The 15,637-nt window shown below is 45.1% G+C and overlaps 1 protein-coding gene across 2 annotated transcripts in view; it reads right to left on the reverse strand.

Moving 5' to 3' along the window:
• MET (MET proto-oncogene, receptor tyrosine kinase) overlaps positions 1–215 on the reverse strand; it is a 196,138-nt gene extending 195,923 nt beyond the window's left edge. For both annotated transcript variants that reach the window (XM_077471942.1, XM_077471943.1), the window contains exon 1: positions 17–215. The gene's annotated coding sequence lies outside the window, so the exon portion shown is untranslated. The remainder of the gene's footprint in view (positions 1–16) is intronic.
• Positions 216–15,637: the final 15,422 nt, after the last annotated feature.

Raw genomic sequence — 15,637 nt, forward strand, 5'->3', positions numbered from 1 at the left:
CCGACCTTTCACCCACCTGGTGCCAGGCTGAGTTGAAGTTGATAGAAGTAGAGATGAGATCAGAGCTGGGTGCCCCACATATCCTTCCAGTGGTGTGCCAGGAGTCGTCCCTGGTAGCGGAGGAAGGTGGCAGGAGAAGTGGGGAAGGAATGGATCCGCTCTGCTATTCCCACATGAGCTCCGCTTAGTAAGTCAGCAGTGAGCTCGAGAATCCAGACTGAGGATGAGGAGGAGGGAGGGGAGAAGAGCCGGCTCCTCCTCACCTCCGGGGACAACAGAGGAGAGGAGACACAGAGAGGGAAGAGGAGAGACTGCAGGGGGACCATGTGCTGACCACTGCCAACAACTCTACTTCTCACATCCCAATCACAGGATTACATTATTATAAGGAATATTATTACTGTTACAGAGTGCTGGGCATTGTCTAAGTGTCTATTATTATCACCGATCACTGACTGCTTTTTTTTAAAGTATTTTATTGTTTTTAAGAATAATAACAATAATAATAGTAAGAAAAATATTGTGGCAGAGTGCAGAACATTATTAACAAATGTATTTTCATTATCTCTGAGCTTGATGATAGCTGAGATTGCTCTGCAAGTTTTTTTTTTTTTGATAATAATCAGAATAATATTATTGCAGAGTGTTAGGCATTATTAAAAAATATCTTTTTTATTATCATTGAACTTTACTATTGTTAACATCCTTCGGAAAGTATTCTGTTGTTATTCTTACTATCAATAATTGTTGCAGAATGCTGGACATTATTAATAAGTGTCTTTTTATTATTATTGAGCTTTATCATTGCTGAGATGTTACTGTTAATAATAATAATAATAATAATAATAATAATAATAATAATAATAATATTATTATTATTAATAATAATAATAATTCATAATAATAGTAATAATATTGTTGCATATTGCTTTTTTTTTTTTTTAAGTATGTGTCCTATTATTATAGCTCAGCTTTATTATTGGGGAAATCCTTCTGAAAGTATTATGTTGATTTTTGATGATAATAATAATAACAGTAGTAGTAATAATAATAATAATAATAATAATAATGTGGCATAGTGCTGCACATTATTAATAAGTGTCTCTTTATTACCACTGAAATCTTATATTAGTATATTATTGCTAATAAAAGTGATAACAATACTATTGTTGCACTGTGACAAGGCTCAGTGTTTCTTTCTTATCGGTGCAATCTTTTATTTTATTGTTAATAATAATATTGTTGCAGAGTGCTGGACATTATTAGTGAGTGTCTATTATCCCTGAGCTTTATTATCACTGAAATCTTTCTAAGGGCTCATTTACACTTTCTTCGGCTTCAACATGGCTTCGGAACAGGCTTTGTTAAAGCTCTCTGAATGCCAGGCAAAGCTCCTGTCACTAAATAAAATGAGTTATCTTGGTTAGCTTCCAGTCCTGTTTACACCTTGCTTTGCTTAAAAATTATACCCCATGTAGCTTCAGTGGGGCCTCATGCCCTACTGAAGCCCCATCGAAGCCCCATGGAAGCTCCACCGAAGCCCCATTGAAGCTTCACCAAAGCCTCACCGATGCCTCTTAGAAGCCTCATCGAAACCCCATCGGAGCTCCACCAAAGCCTCACCAAAGCCCCATCAAATCTCCATCAAAGCTCCATCAAAGCCCCACCAAAGCCTCATATAAGCCTCATCAAAACCCCATCAAAGCTCCCCCAAAGCCCCAAAGAAGCCTCATCGAAGCTCCACCGAAGCCCCATCGAAGCACCAAGCAAAAGCAAGCTCTAAATGGGACTGTAAGCTAACCATTTTATTTAGTGACAGAAGCTTTGACTGGCATTCAGAGAGCTTTAACAAAGCGTGTCTGAAACCAAGTTTTGAAGCAAGTGTAAACTAGCACTAAAAGTATTTTATTGTTATTGTTATTAATATTAATAATAGTAATATCATTATAGTGCAGGGTAGTTTTAATAAGTGTCCCTTTGGGAGCCATTGGTGCCGCTGCTGTGCCAATAAGGAAAGAGAGTCCCGGATGGCCGTGATAGTCATGCACATTGCTGGATAGAGATGGGGCTCGGGTAAGTATTGGGGTGGCTGAGGGGGCTGGGGGGACTGAGGGGGCTGCTGCACAGAGAAGGTTTTTTGCATGAAGGTAAAAAACCTCCTCTGTGCAGCATCCCCCCTAAGACTTACCTGAGCCCCATCTCGATCCAACAATTTGCACCTTGGCTCTTGGCCTTGGCTCTCTGGGAACTCTCGCTCCTCATTGACTGAGACAGCAGCGGGGGCCACTGGCTCCCACTGCTGTCAATTACAGGCAGTGAGCTGAGGAGAGAGAGGGGGCAGGGCTGAGCTGTGGCTGTGTGTGTGAATGGACATGCAGAGCTGCGGCTCGGGTACGAGCCTGCTTGGGTGCCCCCATTGCAAGCTGCTTGCTCTGGGGGCACTCAGTAGGATGGAGGGCCCAGGAGCGCTGGTGGGGGACCAGAGGAAGAGGGGGATCGAGGCTGATCTCTGCAAAGCCACTTCTCAGAGCAGGTAAGTATAACATGTTTGTTATTTAACCACTTGCTTACTGGGCACTTAAAACCCCCTCCTGCCCAGACCAATTTTCAGCTTTCAGTGCTGATGCACTTTGAATGACAATTGCGCGGTCATACAACACTGTACCCAAATGAAATTTTTATAATTTTTTTCCCACAAATAGAGCTTTCTTTTGGTGGTATTTAATTACAGCTGGGAGTTTTATTTTTTGCTAAACAAACAAAAAAAGATGCAAAAAAAAAAAAAAAAATTAAAATCATGTTTAATAGTTTGTTATAAAATTTTGCAAACAGGTCATTTTTCTCCTTCATTGAAATGTGCTGATGAGGCGGCACTGGTGGGCACTGACAGGCTGCACTGGTGGGCACTGATAGGCTGCACTGGTGGGCACTGATAGGCACGGTTAAGATGGCACCGATAGGCACAGATAAGATGGTACTGACAGGCACAGATAAGGCAGCACTGATGGGCACAGATAAGGCGGCACTGATGGGCAAAGATGGGCACAGATAAGATGGCACAGATGGGTGGCACAGATGGGTGACACGGATGGGTGGCACGGATGGGTACCACTGATAGATGGGACTGATGGGCACTGATAGTTGGCACTGATAGGTGGCTCTGATAGGTGGCACTGATGGGCACTGATGGGCACTGGTAGATGACACTGATGGGCACTGATAGGTGACACTGTGGGCACTGATGGGTGGCACTATGGGCACTGATGGGTGGCACTATGGGCACTAATGGGTGGCACTATGGGCACTAAGGCGTGGTACTGATGGGTGGCACTTTTACTTTATTTAGGTGGCACTGGCAGGGGGCAGGTGGGCACTGATGACTTGGCCGTGATCGGGACTGAAGTCCCTCTCACGGCCGCCGGTGATAGGCTTTTTTTTTCTCCTCGCTCTGTCAGCACGAGGAGGAAAAATAGCCGATCATTGGCTGACAGCTGATCACGTGGTAAGGGGTTGGGATCGGGATCTCATAGACTCGCCAATCACAGAGCGCGACGCACGCGCCCCTCAGGGGGGCACGCAGGCCGCTCGTGCATGGGACGACGTCAATAGACGTAGTCCCCGCAAAGGAGGTCCGCGCTGTAGCCGTCATTCGGCTATAGCGCGGATCTCAAGCTGTTTAAAAAAAAAAAAAAACTGGTGCTGTTTCCAACTTCAAGATTAATATGGCTAAGTCGGAAATCCTAAATGTGTCCACCCCGTTGCGTATAGTTACACAATTGAAACAAGACTTCCCCTTTCAATGGCAAACAAGGCAGATTAAATATTTAGGGATATACCTTACATCTAACCCACATTCTCTTTTCTGAGCCAATTACATGCCCTTGCTCAACACACTACGAGTCAACATACAGAGATGGACACAACTTGCCCATTCATGGTTGGGAAGGATTGGGGTGGTTAAGATGAACCTGCTGCCTAGGGTACTATTCATGTTTCAGATGTTACCTTTTGGAATCCCCCCGGCTTTCTTCACAATTATTAACTCCTTAATTACTAAGTATGTGTGGAAAAGGAAGAAACCTAGACTACCCAGGTCGTTACTTATTAGGTCCAAGCGTGATGGTGGCCTGGCTTTGCCAGACCTTAAGACTTACTTCCGCTCAATAGTGCTGGCCAGGCTCTCCGAATGGACATTTTGCAAACACACTAAGCTTTGGGTTGAGCTGGAAATGACCCTTTGTGGGTTTGACCCTTCGACGCAAATGTGGATACCAAAGAGATACCGGAGTCTATCACCTGATACATCACAGCTTACCCTCTCTTCTCTGATGATTTGGGATCAGCTGTGCAAGACTCATGGTTGGCTGTATAATTCACCTTTACTTACTGGTCATAACTATTTTCCGCCAGGGAACATGGACTCTAACCCCCCACCTTTGGAACTTGGGGTCCAAAACTCGCCTGCACCAGGTCCTGAGTCCAGCAGGAGTGCTGCCCCTGTCCTCCATGGTGTCAGACCGTCCTATTTCATTTATGGATCAGTGGAGACACCGACAACTATCTGCCTTTGTTAACTCACTGCCAAAACCCTTGAGATCTCTGTCAGACTTAACGCCTGTGGAAGTAGCCTTCTCCGAAATCCAACCAGTAGAAAAACCCATCTCGTATTTTTATCATGCTCTGATCTCGATGTCCTCATCCACTTCCCCCACATTTATCCTCAATTGGGAACGGGACCTTCATCAAGAGTTAGACTCGGATCAAGTAACCAGTATTCTCACCTTGACCCATACTTCGTCGGGAGCCTCTAAAATGGCGGAGATGAATTACAAGCTCATCACCAGATGGCACTATACCCCAGTTTTACTCCATACGTTTTTTCCTCAAAAATCCCCTCTATGTTGGAGGGATTGTGGAGAACTAGCTACCCATGCCCACATCTGGTGGTACTGCCCAAGGTTATCTATTGAATTAAGGAGATTCAAGGTTGTGTTGTTCCTAATGACCCTTGGTGTGTTTTGTTTCATTGCACGGGTAAATCAGTGGGACCATACAAGCGCTCTGCAACGCCACATCTCCTTAATGCGGTCAAAACCCTTATTCCATGCTATTGGAAGACCAAAACTATACAGACATTACGCCGGTGGCTTTTATTAGTAGACGATATTTATCATATGGAAGATATGACACTTTCCCTTAGGGGCAAAGCAGATCTTGCTAAAAAGATATGGTCCGGCTGGTTTGCCTTTAAATATACCTCCGCATACGTGGAAATTATGGCCCAACCTGCTTAAGTAATTTACGCTTAATGTTTGATGTTTTCCTGTTTTATCCTTGATACAACGAGTTAATGTGGTGCACTGCATATTTTGATATGTGGCGGATATACCTATACCCTTGCCTCCACCCCCCAAACCGCACTTCCTCCTCCCCCCTCCTTCTCCCCTCCCCCCTTCTTTCTCTTCTTTGGCTCTTCCCCCTCTTTTCTTTTCTGCTTCTTTGCTCTTCTCTCTATACCACCTGTTGTAAAACCGGAAGGGGGACATACATTTCTTACGTAATTTTTGAAACTATGGCATTTGCACTCCTATTGCAATGGTAATTGGTATGCAAGCTCAGCTATGTTATTATTGTTTGCTGGAAATTGTCTATCCATATGCTTTCGATGTATACATTGTATGTACCTCCTTTTCTAATAAAAACTGATTTAAAAAAAAAAAAGAAAACAAAAGCCTTTAATATCACTTTAAAGCGGTTCTTCACCCTAAAGGGGAAGTTCCGCTAATCTTATCCCTCCCCCCTCCGGTGCCACAATCGGCACCTTTCAGGGGGGAGGGGGGTGCAGTTACCTGGATAATCCAGGTAACTGCACCCACTTCCGGCCAGACCGCCGCAGACCCCCGCAGACGCTTCGCCCCCCCCCCCCGTTGTGTTCTGGGAAACACACAGTTCCCAGAGACACAGCGGGGGACCATAGGAGACGTGCAGCGTGACTCGCTCATGCGCAGTAGGGAACCGGGCAGTGAAGCCGTCATGCTTCACTTCCCGATTCCCTGACAGAGGATGGCGGCGGTGGCAGCAGCGAGACGAGCGATCGTCGGCTCAGGACTCTGTATCTTGGCAACGCCCTTTTTCAACTTCAAGACTGCAATGACAAGGCTGCAAATGACACTGACAAGGCTGCAGATGGACACTGATAAGGCTGCATTGATGAGCATTTAAATGTAATTTTTTTCCTTAAACTTCCCTCCTAAAAAATGTTTTCCTTAAAATTCCCTCCTAAACTTGGAGTGCATGTTATACCCCAATAAATACGATAATGTATAGAAGGTAGGGCCCGAAAGTGACTCAAACCCAGGGGCCCCCACCACCCTGAATTCTGCATGTTCTGGTTGTCACCATCAGAAAACTCCCCATGAAGGATGATGTGCAGCCATTGCTGAAGTGCATGCATGAATAGAGAAAGTGGTGAATATAGGCTACAAGAGATCAGCAGCACTGAGATGCAACAAATAATAAAAGAAAGGCGAAAAGAAAAATGCTATTAAAAAAATGGAAATAGTATATAATACACAGAGCGTTAGTATACCACATCTTTCAATTAAGCTACATTCACACCTGGAGCATTTTAATCTCACAAAACGCCTGAAAAACACCCAACAAGCAACATCTCATTAATTTCAATGGCACCTGTTCACATCTGAGCGTTTTGTCACCTGAAGCAAATCGCCTGAAAAACACCTTATCCTAGGTTCACACTGATGTGAATTTACAGCGGGTTTGATGCGTTTAGGAACACACAGATTATGTAAAAAGCATAGTACTCCATGGCTTTGGTTCACATCTATGTGTTGCGAATTTGGTGTGAGAAAAAAAAAGGTCCTGTGCGTGTTGACAACGGGTGCGATGCAAATTCCTATGGTGCAGTGTGAATTTTATCTTCAAAGGCCCCTTTCACGTGGGGCTGTCCGTTTTGACGGGCTTTGCTTTCTCATCGAGGAGATCGCTCCATTGATCCCTGCTGAGCCGGTGGATGACAGGTCCATCTCTGCTCACCGTGGAGAGAAGGACCTGTCGGATCTCTGCTCTCCTCTACAGGGAATCGGATTAAAATGCATCCGCCTGTCCATTTTGCTGAACTCCGCTTGCTCATCGGGGAGATCACTCCATTGATCCCCGCTGAGCCGGGGGATGACAGGTCCATCTCTGCTCATTGTGGAGAGAAGGACCTGTCAGATCTACAGGGAATCGGATTAAAATGCACCCGCCTGTCCATTTTCATCCGATCCGATCCACCAGACAGATGGTAAATAGGGTTTCCATCCGTCTGAATTTAGTGGAGCGGATACCATAGGCTTCAATTGAACCTGCAATAAACTCGCAGTACACAACTCACATCTCTGCGAATTGTTCACTGTCTGCCTCCTGAAATTTGCAGTAAAATCACAGTAAATTTGCTGTAAATTCGCACCTCACACAGGACAAAAAAAACAAACAATCAAATTTGCAGTACATTGCATCGCAGTAGTGTCAACGATTTCCAGCATTGCTCCTCTCCCTTCTGCGAACCACTGCAGGTGTCTTAATGACACCCCCAATTTAGTTTGCAGATCGCAGTGTGAACTGTGAACTCACAGAGGAATCGGAACGCATAGGTGAGAGCACCCATGCGATCTGATTCTAGTGCAGGGAAAAACAAGTCCCTGCACTAGTTTCTGTGCGAATCCAATGTGAGTTCAGCCATACAACTATGTGGCTGAACTAGCATCTCACAGACACCACATGTGATCGGCACCTGCAGTGCGGGTCCGAATCACATGCAATCTCTGAGATCGCAGCACTGTGAACCCAGGCTCACGCTCAAAAAAGAACATGAGCATCTTTGGGGCAGATTACAGGCATTTTTCTGTTTTTTACATTGGTGACCTGTACAAAAATCGTGGTAAAAACGCACAGCTTTGAAACACTCAGGTGTGAATGCAGCCTAAGGGTTTACATGTGCTTTTTGAACAATATAATACAAATAAAATATTTTTTATTTGTATTACATTGTTTATTTAAACCTCTGAATGGTATAAAGCTGAACTCCAGGCAAACCACTAAATGCACAGATGAAATACATGGGGGCTGCTTTGTCTGCCAAAGAATTTAGAATTGAGGGCAGACATTTTATTTATGCTTTTTGGATCGAATAAGATTGGATTCTAACTCTTAGCCCTTGTACACACGGTCGGAGATTCCGACAACCAAATCCGTCGGAGTAATTCCGACGGATTAATTCCGGAAGAGGTCCGGAAGTGATGTTGCATACACACGGTCGGACTAAGTTGTCGGAAAATCCGATTGTACATAACGTGATGACGTTATTTCGTTCCCACGGGACTACATTCAGGCTAGTAGCCAATAGCTTTGGTCTAGGAATTTGATCTGAGCATGCGTGGCACTTTGTCCGTCGGAGTAGGCTACACATGATCGGAGTATGCCCGATTGGAGCATTTTGTCGGAAAATTTTACCGGCAAGTTGGAAAACTTGGTCCGTCGGATATTCCGATGGAAACAGTCCGATGTAGACCACACACAGTCGGAATATCCGACAAAACGCTTCGATAGGACACATTCCGTCGGAATCTCCCACCGTGTGTACAAGGGCTAAGCCTGATTCACACTAGCTCGATCTCAGAGATCGCATGTGAGTTGCAGGTGCCAATCATATACGTTCTCTGAGCAATGCGAGTTCAGCCATACAGTTGTATGGCTGAACTTGCATTGGATTCGCACAGAAAATAGTGCAGGGACTTGTTTTTCCCACACTAGAATCGGATCGCATTGGGTGTTCTCACCTATGCGATCCGATTCTTGCGTGAGTTCACAGTTCACACTGCGATCTGTGAAGTATACTGGGGGTGTTGTTAAGGACACCCACAGAGGTTCACACAAGGCAGTGTGAACCGAATGTAGGAGAGGAGCGATGTGGGAAGCAGCGCTGTAATCGCACTTAGGCTGGATTCACACCTATGCATATTTAGTGCTTTTTTACAGATTTGCACTACAGTCCATTTACCATGGTTTCCTATGGAACATGTTCTGTAATGCAAATCTGCAAAATGCAAAAAGCACTAAAAATGCATAGGTGTGAATCCAGCCTAATTCTTGCATTGCATCAGTGTGAACCCAGGGTCAATCAGTTATTTTGCCATGTATCCAATTGGGGAGCTCTCCCTTCACTTCCTGTCCTATAGCCTCAACAGGAAGTAACAGGAAATGCCTCTAAAGGGAAACCCTTGGTAGTCGCCAGGGTCACCAGAACCTTGGAGAATTTGAAGATTTCCCTTTTAATTCTGGTTTGATGACCACTCAAATTTGGGAGCACCAGGAAAAATAAAGAGGCTAAATCTTCCGGGGACACTGACAGCAATAAAACATTTACAGATGTTCTAATACTTCTCCAAACTGTCCAAAACAAAAAAATAAATGCTTTCAATGATACTTTAACCACGTGCCTGCCAGGCACCCCTTTCTGCTCAGACCAATTTTCAGCTTTCAGTGCTGTCATACTTTCAATGACACATTTTTACAATTTTTACCATTTTATTGAGACAGATAGAGCTTTCTTTTAGTGGTATTTAATCACCACAGTTTTTTTTTTTCTAAAAAAGCAAAAAAAGGGGAACATTTTGAAAAAAAACGTTTTTCTTAGTTTCTGTTATAAAAATTTTCAGATAAGTGATTTTTCTTCTTCACTGTTGTGCACTGATGAGGCTGCACAGTTGAGCACTGATTGGCTGCAATGATGGGCCCTGATAGGTGGCACTGATGAGGAGGCACTTATAGGTGGCAATGATGGACACTTATAGGTGGCAGTGATGGGCACTAATAGGTGGCAGCGATGGGCACTAATAGGCTGCACTGATGGGCACTGATTGGTGGCACTGATAAGGAGGCACTGATGGGCCCTGATAGGTGGCACTGATGAGGAGGCACTTATAGGTGGCAGCAATGGGCACTAGTAGGTGTCAGCAATGGGCACTGATAGCACATTTAGGAGTTCATCTCTCTGTAAACTCCATGTTTTCTTCTTATCAGCATATTTCTTGTTAGCACATGACACTGTAGTACAAATGTTTGGCTTCTTGGGCTTCTTCTCACAGTCTAAGCTCTGCTGTGGTTTTCAAGAGGCTTGTGCCATGTCAAATTCGAGTACATACACACACAATGTTGTGTTTATGCCCCCTTTTGGTCTGTTACCTATACCATTGAAAGTGTTTTATTGTATCCCTTCAATAAGTGTAAAAATTACTTGTTATCCGTTAGTATAATTCCCAGCTATCTAACACCTCCCCGCTATACTGTGCAGAAGAGGAGTGAGGAAGGTGTCCTGTAGTTTTGTCCTAGGGCAGGGGTAGGCAACCTTTTGAGCACAGTGTGCCAAAAAAGTTTTCAAAGAAATTGAGCGTGCCGATTTTATAATAAAAAAAACTCCACACCCTCCATCACGAAAAGGATTTTTTATAAAGCAAATATTGTAAACTACTTGAGTAATAGTGACTAATTAACATCCTGCACCTTCACAGCTCAGATCACTGCCTCCCCCCTGCAAATCTGTCCCCTCACTGTACTACCCTGCACATCTGTCTCACCACTGTAACCCCCCTGCCCTTTTGCCCCACCACTGTACCACCCTGCTCATATGCCCCACCACTGTAAACCCCTTCTCATCTGCCCCAAAAATGTACCCGCTTTCTCATCTGTCCCACCACTGTATCTCCCCGCACATCTGCTCCACCGCTGTGCCCCATGCTCTTCTGTCTCATCACTAAACCACCTTCTCATCTGTCCTAACACTGAACCCATCTGCTCATCTGCCCCACCACTGTAACCCCCTTTCTCATCTGCCCCACCACTGTTCCCCCTGCTTTTCTGGTCCACCTCTGTTTCCTCTGCTCTTCTGCCCCACCACAGTAACCCCCTGCTCATCTGTCCCACCAATGTACCTCCTTTCTCCTCTTCCCCGCCACTGTATCTCCTGCACATCTGCCCCACCTCTGTACCCCCCTGCTCTTCTGCTCCACCTCTGTACCCCCTGCTCTTCTGCCCCACCTCTGTACCCCCCTGTTCTTCTGCCCCACCTCTGTACCTCCCTACTCTTCTGCCCCACTTCTGTACCCCCTGCTCTTCTGCCCCACCTCTGTAACCCCCTGCTCATCTGTCCCCCTAATGGACCTCCCTTTCACATCTGCCCCAACACTGAACCCCCAGGGTTATCTTTTCCCTCTTTTCCACCACTGTAACCCCCTTCTCATCTCGTACAACACTGAACCCCCTGCTCACCTGTCCCACCACTGTAACCTCCTGCTCATCTGCCCTATAACTGTACTTTACTGTGCTCTTCTGTCTCATCACTGAACCCCCTTCTTATCTTTCCTACTACTGTACCTCCTGCACTTCTGCCCAACCACTGTACCCCCTAAACATCTTCTCATCTATGATATGCATGAAATGCAGAGTGGTGAAAGGAAGCAGAGATGAGACACATCTACCTGTCCTGGCACACTCATCCTACTGATCTGCCTCTCACATCCAGCTCACCTGCTTGTATGTGATGTATGCAATGTATGTGATGTCACATACAAGTATATGGAATGGATGCGCAATAATGAGCTCAGGTCAGGGGCATTTTCTGAAAGCAGTGGGCCTGTATGCAAGGTTGAGCCCCCGCAGCTGAGAAAAAGTGTGGTGCCAAGCAAATCTGGGTGTGATTTTCTGTGGCTTAATGGGACACAGAGTGCAGAGGTTCTGTGTAAGTGATGCAAAGTCCAGAGGTTGGGAGTATGTAATGTAGAGGTAGGAATTAGTAGATAATGCAGAGCTGAGGGGTCAGTAGTTTGTCTCCAACAAAGTTCCCAGAAGCTCAACAGTAATTCCACAATCTGTCACCTGATTGTGGTTTTCTCAATCACAGTGAAATTCCTTCTTCCTGAGATTGGTAGTGGCAACCAAGCGAATCATCTTCCTCCAGATGGGGGGTGGGGCTAGCAGGACTGTGATTGACTTTGGCAGTGGCCAATCACAGTCCTCCTCCTCCTGGAAACAGGGGCCGATCCCCCCCCCCCCACCCAGCAGAACTGCACCCAAACTCTTCCCCATCACAAGAGCTGACGATCACAGCTACACCAAAGTTAACGAACCAATCAATATTTCCCATTGTTTACAATGTGTAGGTTGCACAGTGCCTCAGTGCCTTCCCCCCAGTGCAGGTGTGGTGTGGGGAATTGTGAAATTGGAATGCATTAGCAGCTCAGACACTTCCATTGAGACAGAGGCTTTGCGTGCCACTTGCGGCACCAGTGTCGGGGGTTACCTACCCCTAGGGTGAAAACACTGCTCCTCCATAGATACAATATGAGTTCAACCACCCCGTGAATTGTGTTAATAGCAGGTTTTACCAGTTGAAAATGAAAGCAAAAAGCCTGAGAAAAGAAAACGAATGAAGCCACCACATCTAAAGACTAGTAAGCTGCAATATATAAAAAAGGTTGCTGAGTTTTTTTTTACCTGTTTTATGCTAGCTTTTCAGAGAACATGTAACACAAAGCCTCTGGTAGACTGAGATATTTACCAGTAAGCTGCACCTGTACAGTAGCCTACAGATTGCACATGGGTGATGTAACACTTCACTGCATATTATAACGTTTTTTCTAAGTTTTGGATAGAGTGCAGAGGGATTAGAAGGCTTGTCAGTTTTTATTTCTGTCTGTGATCCTGTTAACCGCTTCCCACCCGCCCTATAGCCGAATGACGGCCTTAGAGCGGGCGGCTTCCTTCGCCTGGCCGTCCCTGGACGGCCTGGTGTTTACTTCCGCAATGCGCGCCGCCGCGGGCGCGCATCACGGAAGTTCTGTGTTTGCCGTGTCCCCTGGGGACAGGCAAACACAGATCGCTGTAAACGGCCAATCACAGCGGCCGTTTACAGCGTGATCGGCGTGTCCAATGGGAGATGATCTCATATGTAAACATATGAGATCATCTCTCAGCGCCGCTCTCCCTCCTCACACAGACAGCGTGTGAGAGGGGAGAGAAGAACGGCTGCAGCAGCCGTCAGTGTACAGAAGCAAAAAAAAAAAAAAAAGTGTAAAAAAAAAAAGTAAAAAAAAAAGTGCCATCCTCCCCCAGAGCCATCCTCCCCCAGTGCCATCCCCCCCCAGTGCCATCCTGCCCCAGTGCCATCCTGCCCCAGTGCCATCCGCCCCAGTGCCATCCTCCCCAGTGCCATCCGCCCCAGTGCCATCCTGCCCCAGTGCCATCCGCCCCAGTGCCATCCGCCCCAGTGCCATCCACCCCAGTGCAATCCACCCCACCCCAGTGCCACCTGCCCGCAGTGCTATCTGTCCCCAGTGCCACCTGTTGTCAGTGCCATTTGTCCCCAGTGCCATCTGTCATCAGTGCCACGTATAAGTGCCATCTGTCATCAGTGCCACGTGTTATTAGTGCCACATAGTGCCATCTGTCATCAGTGCCACGTATTAGTGCCATCTGTCATCAGTGCCACGTATCAGTGCCATTTGTCATCAGTGCCACCTGTCAGTGTCACGTGCCATCTGTTGTCAGTGTCACGTGTCATCAATGCCACTTATCAGTGCCATCTGTCATCAGTGTCACGAATCATTGGTGCCACGTATTAGTGCCATCTGTCACCGGTGGCACGTATTAGTGCCACGTATTAGTGCCACGTGTCATCAGTGCCACATATTAGTGCCACGTGTCATCAGTGCCACGTATTAGTGCCACGTGTCATCAGTGCCACGTATTAGTGCCACGTGTCATCAGTGCCACATATTAGTGTCATCTGTCATCAGTGCCACATATTAGTGCCATCTGTCATCAGTGCCATGTGTCATCAGTGCCACGTATAAGTGTCATCATTGCCACGTATCAGTGCCATCTGTCATCAGTGTCACGTGTCATTGTCCTGGTATTTCAAAAGTGTAATAAGTAGTCAACAAGTTAGATGTGTAATTTATGCTTCTAGAACTCGTGATGGCGCTCCCTGCATGTTGGGCCTCTCTATGTGGCCAGGCTGTGAAAAAGTCCCACACATGTGGTATTGTAATACTCAGGAGGAGTAGCAGAATTTTTTGGGGGGTGTCATTTGTGGTATACACATGCCACGTGAGAGAAATAACCTATTACAATGACAATTTTGTGGAGAAAAATAAAAAAAATGAAAAATCTTCATTTTGCAAAGAATTGTGGCAAAAAAATGACAACATCAAAAAGCTCACTATGCCTCTTACTAAACACCTTGGAATGTCTACTTTCCAAAAAGGGGTCATTTGGGGGGTATTTGTACTTTCCTGACTTGTTCGGGTCACAAGAAGCGAGATAGGCCACCAGTACATCAGATGTGATCAATTTTGTGCGATTCGCACCACAGCTTGTAGACTCTCTAACTTTCACAAAGACCAAATAATATCCACTAATTTGGGTTATTTTTTACCAAAGATATGTAGCAGTATAAATTGTGGCCAAAATTTATGAAGAAAAATTAATAATTTGCATAATTCTGTCACAGAAACAAAGAAATATGCGTTTTTTTTCAAAATTTTCGGTCTTTTTTCATTTATAGCGCAAAAAATAAAAACCCCAGAGGTGATCAAATACCACCAAAAGAAAGCTCTATTTGTGGGAAAAAAAGGACACAAAATTCATTTGGGTACAGTGTTGCATGACTGAGTAATTGTCATTCAAATTGTGAGAGCACCGAAAGCTGAAAATTGGTCTGGGCAGGAAGGTGTTTAAGGGCCCAGTAAGCAAGTGGTTAAGGAGATTCACTCCCTCTATTTTCCCTGTTTACCATTATCAATAAAAGGGAAAGTAAAAGAAAATACCACATTTTGGGGTGTCCACAGAAAAGTAATAGAGGAAAATCTTCCAATGGGGACACTAGTCTGGTGAACTGGGGGTTCCCAAGGAATTCCCTTAATTTTCAGGGATTTCCCCTCACTTCCTGTTTTGCTATGGGACAGGAAGTGAAGGGAAATCTCTCCAAAGGGACACAGGTCGCAAAATATTTTTTAGAATAATCTGACAGGGGTTATAACCCTCCCTTGCTCTATCCAAAATGAAAAAAAACAAACATTTTGTCTATAGTTCTACTGCAATTAGCCACAGGCACATTTGAAGTGCACATTTACCTTCTAAAAAATGTATAATTTTGTTCAGACCCTCTTGTGAATACTATACCAACCTCTTACCCTGAATAGCTAGGAGGGTTAAGCCATTATTCACTATTGTAGCACTACAGTTCTCCGTGTCACTTGCCTGCTTATTGAATTACGCATTACTAAACGCTGACCTACTGTTGATGTCTTCTCCTTTGCTCTCCTTTTCTTGTAAGCTGCCTAATCACAGTACAGTTCAGGGTCCAGTGCATGAAACCATTGTAGACTGGTGACACTGCACAGTACAGCTCTCATTGGCTCACAATGAATAAACTTCATACCTGGTGTGCAAGAGATTATGAGGGGACATTACAAATTTCAACTAATCATATTACCAGTAATTTAAAGCATTTTTAAATAGAAAACACATGTTTTGAGCAAAGAGTGTTTTTATTGCTTTTCTGAAATTCAGCTTACTT

The sequence above is a fragment of the Lithobates pipiens genome, unplaced genomic scaffold (assembly GCF_037356315.1).
Source record: "Lithobates pipiens isolate NorthernLeopardFrog02 unplaced genomic scaffold, aLitPip1_a1.2 Scaffold_8, whole genome shotgun sequence".
In the NCBI taxonomy this organism is placed as follows: domain Eukaryota; kingdom Metazoa; phylum Chordata; class Amphibia; order Anura; family Ranidae; genus Lithobates; species Lithobates pipiens.